The sequence below is a fragment of the Lactuca sativa genome, chromosome 4 (genome assembly GCF_002870075.4).
Source record: "Lactuca sativa cultivar Salinas chromosome 4, Lsat_Salinas_v11, whole genome shotgun sequence".
Classification (NCBI taxonomy): domain Eukaryota; kingdom Viridiplantae; phylum Streptophyta; class Magnoliopsida; order Asterales; family Asteraceae; genus Lactuca; species Lactuca sativa.
In genome coordinates, this window is record NC_056626.2 from 168997394 (window position 1) to 169006649 (window position 9256).

Here is a 9256-nt window from a genome sequence, read left to right on the forward strand (position 1 = left end):
TTGAGCTCCCTGTAGTCGATGCACATAGGAAATGACCCGTCTTTCTTCTTGACGAACAAGACCGGTGCTCCCCAGGGTGAGAAGCTTGGTCTAATAAAGCCTTTGCTGAGCAGTTCGTTAAGTTGACCGGATAGTTCCTGCATCTCAGCTGGTGCTACTCGATAGGGAGATTTGGCTACTGGGGTAGCTCCCGGAACTAAGTCGATTCGGAACTCGACCTGTCGTTGCGGAGGTAACCCTAGTAGTTCTTCTGGAAAGATGTTGGGAAAGTCGCGTACTACGGGGATGTTTTTTAGGTCTTTGGTTTCTTTGCTCGTATCAACAACGTATGCAAGGAATGCACGACTCTCCTTTCGTAGGTACTTTTGAGCTTGAATACTTGAGATGATGCTAAGGCTAATGTTGGGTTTGTCTTCGTAGATAACAAGAGTTTCGTTGGACGGAAGATTAAGGCGTACACCCTCTTCGTAACACATAATGTCAGCACGATGAAGACTCAACCAATCCATGCCGATGATGACGTCGAAACTTTTAATCGAGATCGACATGAGGTCGATAGGAAATGAATGGCTATCTAGAGTTAGAGTACATCCTATGTATATGCTACTAGTGCTCTCAGTCTTCCCATGTAACGCCCGCAAAATCCGGGCTAGTCAAATTAGAGGCAATAGGGGTCGAAAACGACTTTTAGACAAAAGATTATTTAGAATAAATAATCTTAACCAAGTTGTAGAGTATGTCACAAGGTTTCCGTACATATAAAGAACGCCAAAATCCGAGTTATAACGAAGAAGTTATGGCCCGTCGAAGTTTTACGGCAAAACCGGCACGGCACCGGGAAGCGTAAATAGTGAATTTACGATAGAGCGAGATTTAGCTTTAGCAATCTAAACAAAAGTTGTAGAATATGTTAAACTAAGAGCGTCGATAAAAAGAACGCCCAAATCTGACTTCGTATGAGGAAGTTATGATTTTTCTAAGATTCAGCTTAGCAGTGCACGGCCCGAAACTCGAATTTTAGTTCGAGCGGTTTTTGGCTTACGCGACCTAAATGAGAGTTGAAGATCTCATTAATAGGAACTCAACGGTAAAAAGATGGATGAAAACGGAGTTCGTATGAAGGAGTTACGAATTCTTCGCGGTCATTTAACAGTCTAAACGCCTCCTACTGTTAAATTTGAGATCGGTCGAGAATTAGCCAACAGAGTCTAAATGAAAGTTGTAGATCTTGATTTTACCTACGCGTGGATATAAAGAACGTCGAAAACGGAGCTCGTATGCGAAAGTTATGATTTTTCTAAGTTTGAGGGCTGATACGCGATAGGGGGTGACGTGGCACCACCAGAATTGGACACGTGGCACCACCAGAAGGCCACCACATGGACCAACTCGACGAGTCATGACTCAGACTCGGCGAGTCCACCAGTCAGGCCTCCTATAAATAGAGGTGCCGGGCATTCACTTCTCTTCACACCTCTCCAACATTCTTTCTCTCTCTAGTTTCTCTCTCTAGCCTCCCAAACCCTCCCTAAAGCCTAGGTAAACCCCCTAGCACCTGAAGGAAGCCCCGAGGCTCCCAGAGTCTCGAGAAAAAGGGTCTTTCGGCTCGGAAACGCTGCTCCAGCGAAGCCCGGTTTTGCGAAAAACCCGCTGTAAGTGAGCTGTACCTACCCTATCTTTAGTATAGCTTATGTTTTAATATAGTAACATTATAAGGAACTTATAATGAGTATTTGGACTATTATTATGAGTTATATTGAGTGTTATTTAACGCTTATATAATAATAATAATAGCTAGACTATTAGTTTGTCGCGGTTATCGTTAGACTAAACCCTAGTAGTATTGGTACTAGGTTTTCTCGAAGGAAATTGTTTTGAGAGTATCGAAGCGCTGTTCGAGTGTTGAGTCACCACCTACTCAGGTGAGTGCATGGTCCCTTTCATCTTACACATAGATATGAAGTATTTTAATATAAATTACGTGCTATGTGTGCATATTGTTTGAATACTTGTTATCTATGCTGAATGAATGATTTATACATGTTTTAAATGATTTAAACTGTATATTTATTTTATATCTACGAATATGTTGGGATAAAACATGGGTAGATGAAATAGTTGGTGAGTGATGAAATAAAATAATGAGAGATAGGTGATGATAGGAAGATGATGATAATTAGGTGAGGATAGATAGGTGATTATGAATCGGTGATCTAGGATACTACAACCTTGTCCGACAATTTGGAGATGTAGTCATCTACTAGACTATAGATGGCGACCACGGACTATTATAGACAACCCCGTGGAAACACCAGCAGGCTAGCAACCTGTAGGTGATGAATTACGAGTTCAGGCGATGTTGTAACTACGTATTCATGCGATGATAGTCTAACCCTTATTATGAAGTACGAGTCCAGGCGATGTTGTGGCTACGTATTCATGCGATGATAGTCTAACCCTTATTATGAAGTACGAGTCCAGGCGATGTTGTGGCTACGTATTCGTGCGATGATAGACTAACCCTTATCATGATTTACAAGTCCAGGCGATGTTGTGGCTGCGTAATCATGCGATGATACCCTAACTCTTGCTAGACACATATTGAGGGAGTAATCCCCGGATTAGTATTGTCCATGCAATGTAGGCGACGATCCTTAGGTAAAGTTCGTAAGAACAATCATATAAGGAAATACGATGTAAGGGGATGAAAAATAAATATGATATAGGAGATGACCCTTGAGATAATATCTTTAGGGAAGACTAAAAGAAGATAACGGGGATGGGTAATTGGGTTGATTGTTTGATTGTTTAAACATAATAACTATATTATTGTGGGTTGAAAACCCTATGTACTCACCAGGTTTCCCAACCTGACCCACTCAGTTTATTTACATCACAGGTGACGATATGAAGTGACATTACACTGAGAGATTTAAAGAGATGTAGATCACTAGTGTAAATAATTGTAAGTTCTGTTTATGCTTATGTTTATGTATTAACAATGACATCCCAAACGTTTTAAAATGAAATAAATACGTTTCTTCGAAAATGTTTTAATAACGTATTTATCGTGTTTTTCTGGGAACAAATTCCGCAACATTTTTATAAAATGAAGTACTCTGATTTTTATAAAGCATAAACAAAACTGGTCTTTTCTAGCCGTGATTTTGGGGATGTCACAGTTGGTATCAGAGCATTAGTTTAAGCGAACTAGGAATATGGATTTATTTCTAGACTTAAACTTAGAATGCTAAGCAATGATTGTGAGGTGTGAGCACTAGCTTATTTTAGGAATGATGCCTAAATTGCTTTTATGTGCTAAATGATTTGTTATGCTATAGTTTGATCGGATCTATGGTCTGTTGCCGACCGGATCTGGAAACCTTATGTGTTTAGGATTCTAAACGTACGACTACGATATTAGAACTAGCATGTAAACGTTTCGGAGTGATAAGGATGATTTAAACGTCAATCCTAAGTAAAGGTCTAGATTCACCTCATTAGGTGTATAGATCAAGATGGTAAGAACCCGTAGCGGAAACGTGAATGCAAATGGGAACAGAAACCAACCCCCAGTGATTGAGCAAATACCGGTGATGGAAGCCACTGCTGAGCCAGTCACAATGGCCGGAGTGCAAGCGATGATCCAAGCGATGTTGGATCGTCAAATGGAGGAAACCAGGCGTTTGCTCCAGCAAAATCGAGAGGAAGCGACCATTCAGATCGAATGGCCCGAGTTGAACGAGGGGCAGACTGAGGAGGGAAACTACAGCGGGACTGTTGGTCAAGCCAACCCACCAAAGGTTAAGCAAAACCACCAGGATGGAGGAAATGATGGACGTGGATGCAAATACAAGGATTTCATGGCGTCCAAACCACCGAGTCTATCTGGAAGCCCGACGCCGGTGGAAGTCATAAACTGAATCTCCGAGATGGAGACGATGTTTGAGAGTTGTGAGTGTAGCAACAGGCAAAAGACCGCTCTCGCGGTTCCTCTGTTGAAATCTGGAGTACTAAGCTGGTGGAAGCTACTAGCTGATTCGATGCCCAAAGGAGAAGCGAACAAGATGTCATGGGAGGATTTTCTGGTGCAGCTAAAAATGCAGTACTGCTCTGAACAGGATCTTCTGGAAATCAACAACGAGTTTCAGAATCTAAAGAAGGGAAAGATGAGTGTCATCGAGTATGCTGCAAGTTTTACGGAGAAAATGAAGCTTGTTCCTTATCTAGTTCCAACTGAACTCTCCAAGGTCAATAAGTTTGCCCATGGATTACCAGCAGACTTTGGTCCAATGGTCAAACAAGCAACCACTTTGAAAGCCGCCATCTGGGCAGCCAAGAATGTTGAGACCCAAATAAGGGAAAAGGGTCTGGAGAAAGTTGAAGTTGGTGAGAAGAGGAAGTCGGAAGGATCCTCAAGACCTGATAATAAGGGAAAGTTCTCGAAGTCTAACCTGGACGACCGAAGGAATGAAGCCAAGTGGTGTGAGAAGTGCAAGAAGAAACACTTCGGAAGATGCGATGGTGAAGTGACGTGCTATAAGTGTGGTGGGACCGGTCACTATTCCAGAGATTGTACATTCAACAACAAGAAGTGCTACGAATGTGGAAATGATGGGCATATTTCAAAGAACTGTCCAAAGAAAAACGAAGCTGCAAGACCAAATGCTCCGCCGAAACCAAGGGCATTTCACATGATCCTTGACGAAGCAGAGAACCATGCGAGGAATCAAGAATGAGGACTTCTTACCCGAAGATCAAATTATGCAGTAGCCATAGTTTCGTATGATGTAGCCTAGTAGAGGCATAGTCTAGGGTGAACTTGAACACCTATGTAATCGTTTCAAGAAATAATATAAAACCTTTGTTTTGTTATCTGATGAGTTAAGTTGTTGTGTGATTCGCTGCATGGTGACTTGGGAAACTGCGAGACAATACTTGGGACGAGTATGAGTAGGTGTGAATGGCAGTAGAGGCCTATACTACCGGAAGCACAGGACTCACACTTGGATCAGGGAAAGTCACAAGGTTACCAAGAAGCTAGTAATTGATTTCGTTTTATTCAAGTGTGTTGTTACCATCGTTTCGGTAATGACTAAGAAGATTGTTGATATTCCGACCCTTGTGGTCATATCGAATCGAGTCCGACTACGATGAGTATGTTGTGTGGTTTAGAGAAACAAGTTTGATGTAGCGTCCGACTTAAACCAAACGGTTGAAATCAAAGCGATCAATAGAAGTATCGCACTCGTTGTTAAAGAAGTTGGTAGCTGGAAATGCCAAATGTTAAAAGGTGATTATATCACATTAGAACATGAAGGAAGGCATAGCTTGTTTTAGAATTTAACTCTAAGAGACCTAAGTCTAAGTGTTGCAACGTACGATGATAGGTCGTTAGAATATGACACATCGATCTATAGTAGTAATAAAAGAACTTATCTCAAGTCTGTATCCAGCAAGGATCGAGATTGTGACTTGAAGGTCATAATTTGGAGTCTAACCTTAGAGAGCAGGTGCGCGATCAAGTACTGCTTGCAGTCAATGAGTCTAAAGAGATAGACTTGAAGGAATATAGAAGTTATAAATTATTACCTAGGATGAAGAAATGACGAATGGAGTCAATATACGAGCCCTGTTTCGTTAATGATTCCGGGACGTAATCATCCTAAGGGGGAGATAATTGTAACGCCCGCAAAATCCGGGCTAGTCAAATTAGAGGCAATAGGGGTCGAAAACGACTTTTAGACAAAAGATTATTTAGAATAAATAATCTTAACCAAGTTGTAGAGTATGTCACAAGGTTTCCGTACATATAAAGAACGCCGAAATCCGAGTTATAACGAAGAAGTTATGGCCCGTCGAAGTTTTACGGCAAAACCGGCACGGCACCGGGAAGCGTAAATAGTGAATTTACGATAGAGCGAGATTTAGCTTTATCAATCTAAACAAAAGTTGTAGAATATGTTAAACTAAGAGCGTCGATAAAAAGAACGCCCAAATCTGACTTCGTATGAGGAAGTTATGATTTTTCTAAGATTCAGCTTAGCAGTGCACGGCCCGAAACTCGAATTTTAGTTCGAGCGGTTTTTGGCTTACGCGACCTAAATGAGAGTTGAAGATCTCATTAATAGGAACTCAACGGTAAAAAGATGGATGAAAACGGAGTTCGTATGAAGGAGTTACGAATTCTTCGCGGTCATTTAACAGTCTAAACGCCTCCTACTGTTAAATTTGAGATCGGTCGAGAATTAGCCAACGGAGTCTAAATGAAAGTTGTAGATCTTTATTTTACCTACGCGTGGATATAAAGAACGTCGAAAACGGAGCTCGTATGCGAAAGTTATGATTTTTCTAAGTTTGAGGGCTGATACGCGATAGGGGGTGACGTGGCACCACCAGAATTGGACACGTGGCACCACCAGAAGGCCACCACATGGACCAAATCGACGAGTCATGACTCAGACTCGGCGAGTCCACCAGTCAGGCCTCCTATAAATAGAGGTGCCGGGCATTCACTTCTCTTCACACCTCTCCAACATTCTTTCTCTCTCTAGTTTCTCTCTCTAGCCTCCCAAACCCTCCCTAAAGCCTAGGTAAACCCCCTAGCACCCGAAGGAAGCCCTGAGGCTCCCGGAGTCTCGAGAAAAAGGGTCTTTCGGCTCGGAAACGCTGCTCCAGCGAAGCCCGGTTTTGCGAAAAACCCGCTGTAAGTGAGCTGTACCTACCCTATCTTTAGTATAGCTTATGTTTTAATATAGTAACATTATTAGGAACTTATAATGAGTATTTGGACTATTATTATGAGTTATATTGAGTGTTATTTAACGCTTATATAATAATAATAATAGCTAGACTATTAGTTTGTCGCGGTTATCGTTAGACTAAACCCTAGTAGTATTGGTACTAGGTTTTCTCGAAGGAAATTGTTTTGAGAGTATCGAAGCGCTGTTCGAGTGTTGAGTCACCACCTACTCAGGTGAGTGCATGGTCCCTTTCATCTTACACATAGATATGAAGTATTTTAATATAAATTACGTGCTATGTGTGCATATTGTTTGAATACTTGTTATCTATGCTGAATGAATGATTTATACATGTTTTAAATGATTTAAACTGTATATTTATTTTATATCTACGAATATGTTGGGATAAAACATGGGTAGATGAAATAGTTGGTGAGTGATGAAATAAAATAATGAGAGATAGGTGATGATAGGAAGATGATGATAATTAGGTGAGGATAGATAGGTGATTATGAATCGGTGATGTAGGATACTACAACCTTGTCCGACAATTTGGAGATGTAGTCATCTACTAGACTATAGATGGCGACCACGGACTATTATAGACAACCCCGTGGAAACACCAGCAGGCTAGCAACCTGTAAGTGATGAATTACGAGTTCAGGCGATGTTGTAACTACGTATTCATGCGATGATAGTCTAACCCTTATTATGAAGTACGAGTCCAGGCGATGTTGTGGCTACGTATTCATGCGATGATAGTCTAACCCTTATTATGAAGTACGAGTCCAGGCGATGTTGTGGCTACGTATTCGTGCGATGATAGACTAACCCTTATCATGATTTACAAGTCCAGGCGATGTTGTGGCTGCGTAATCATGCGATGATACCCTAACTCTTGCTAGACACATATTGAGGGAGTAATCCCCGGATTAGTATTGTCCATGCAATGTAGGCGATGATCCTTAGGTAAAGTTCGTAAGAACAATCATATAAGGAAATACGATGTAAGGGGATGAAAAATAAATATGATATATGAGATGACCCTTGAGATAATATCTTTAGGGAAGACTAAAAGAAGATAACGGGGATGGGTAATTGGGTTGATTGTTTGATTCTTTAAACATAATAACTATATTATTGTGGGTTGAAAACCCTATGTACTCACCAGGTTTCCCAACCTGACCCACTCAGTTTATTTACATCACAGGTGACGATATGAAGTGACATTACACTGAGAGATTTAAAGAGATGTAGATCACTAGTGTAAATAATTGTAAGTTCTGTTTATGCTTATGTTTATGTATTAACAATGACATCCCAAACGTTTTAAAATGAAATAAATACGTTTCTTCGAAAATGTTTTAATAACGTATTTATCGTGTTTTTCTGGGAACAAATTCCGCAACATTTTTATAAAATGAAGTACTCTGATTTTTATAAAGCATAAACAAAACCGGTCTTTTCTAGCCGTGATTTTGGGGATGTCACAGTTGGTATCAGAGCATTAGTTTAAGCGAACTAGGAATATGGATTTATTTCTAGACTTAAACTTAGAATGCTAAGCAATGATTGTGAGGTGTGAGCACTAGCTTATTTTAGGAATGATGCCTAAATTGCTTTTATGTGCTAAATGATTTGTTATGCTATAGTTTGATCGGATCTATGGTCTGTTGCCGACCGGATCTGGAAACCTTATGTGTTTAGGATTCTAAACGTACGACTACGATATTAGAACTAGCATGTAAACGTTTCGGAGTGATAAGGATGATTTAAACGTCAATCCTAAGTAAAGGTCTAGATTCACCTCATTAGGTGTATAGATCAAGATGGTAAGAACCCGTAGCGGAAACGTGAATGCAAATGGGAACAGAAACCAACCCCCAGTGATTGAGCAAATACCGGTGATGGAAGCCACTGCTGAGCCAGTCACAATGGCCGGAGTGCAAGCGATGATCCAAGCGATGTTGGATCGTCAAATGGAGGAAACCAGGCGTTTGCTCCAGCAAAATCGAGAGGAAGCGACCATTCAGATCGAATGGCCCGAGTTGAACGAGGGGCAGACTGAGGAGGGAAACTACAGCGGGACTGTTGGTCAAGCCAACCCACCAAAGGTTAAGCAAAACCACCAGGATGGAGGAAATGATGGACGTGGATGCAAATACAAGGATTTCATGGCGTCCAAACCACCGAGTCTATCTGGAAGCCCGACGCCGGTGGAAGTCATAAACTGAATCTCCGAGATGGAGACGATGTTTGAGAGTTGTGAGTGTAGCAACAGGCAAAAGACCGCTCTCGCGGTTCCTCTGTTGAAATCTGGAGTACTAAGCTGGTGGAAGCTACTAGCTGATTCGATGCCCAAAGGAGAAGCGAACAAGATGTCATGGGAGGATTTTCTGGTGCAGCTAAAAATGCAGTACTGCTCTGAACAGGATCTTCTGGAAATCAACAACGAGTTTCAGAATCTAAAGAAGGGAAAGATGAGTGTCATCGAGTATGCTGCAAGTTTTACG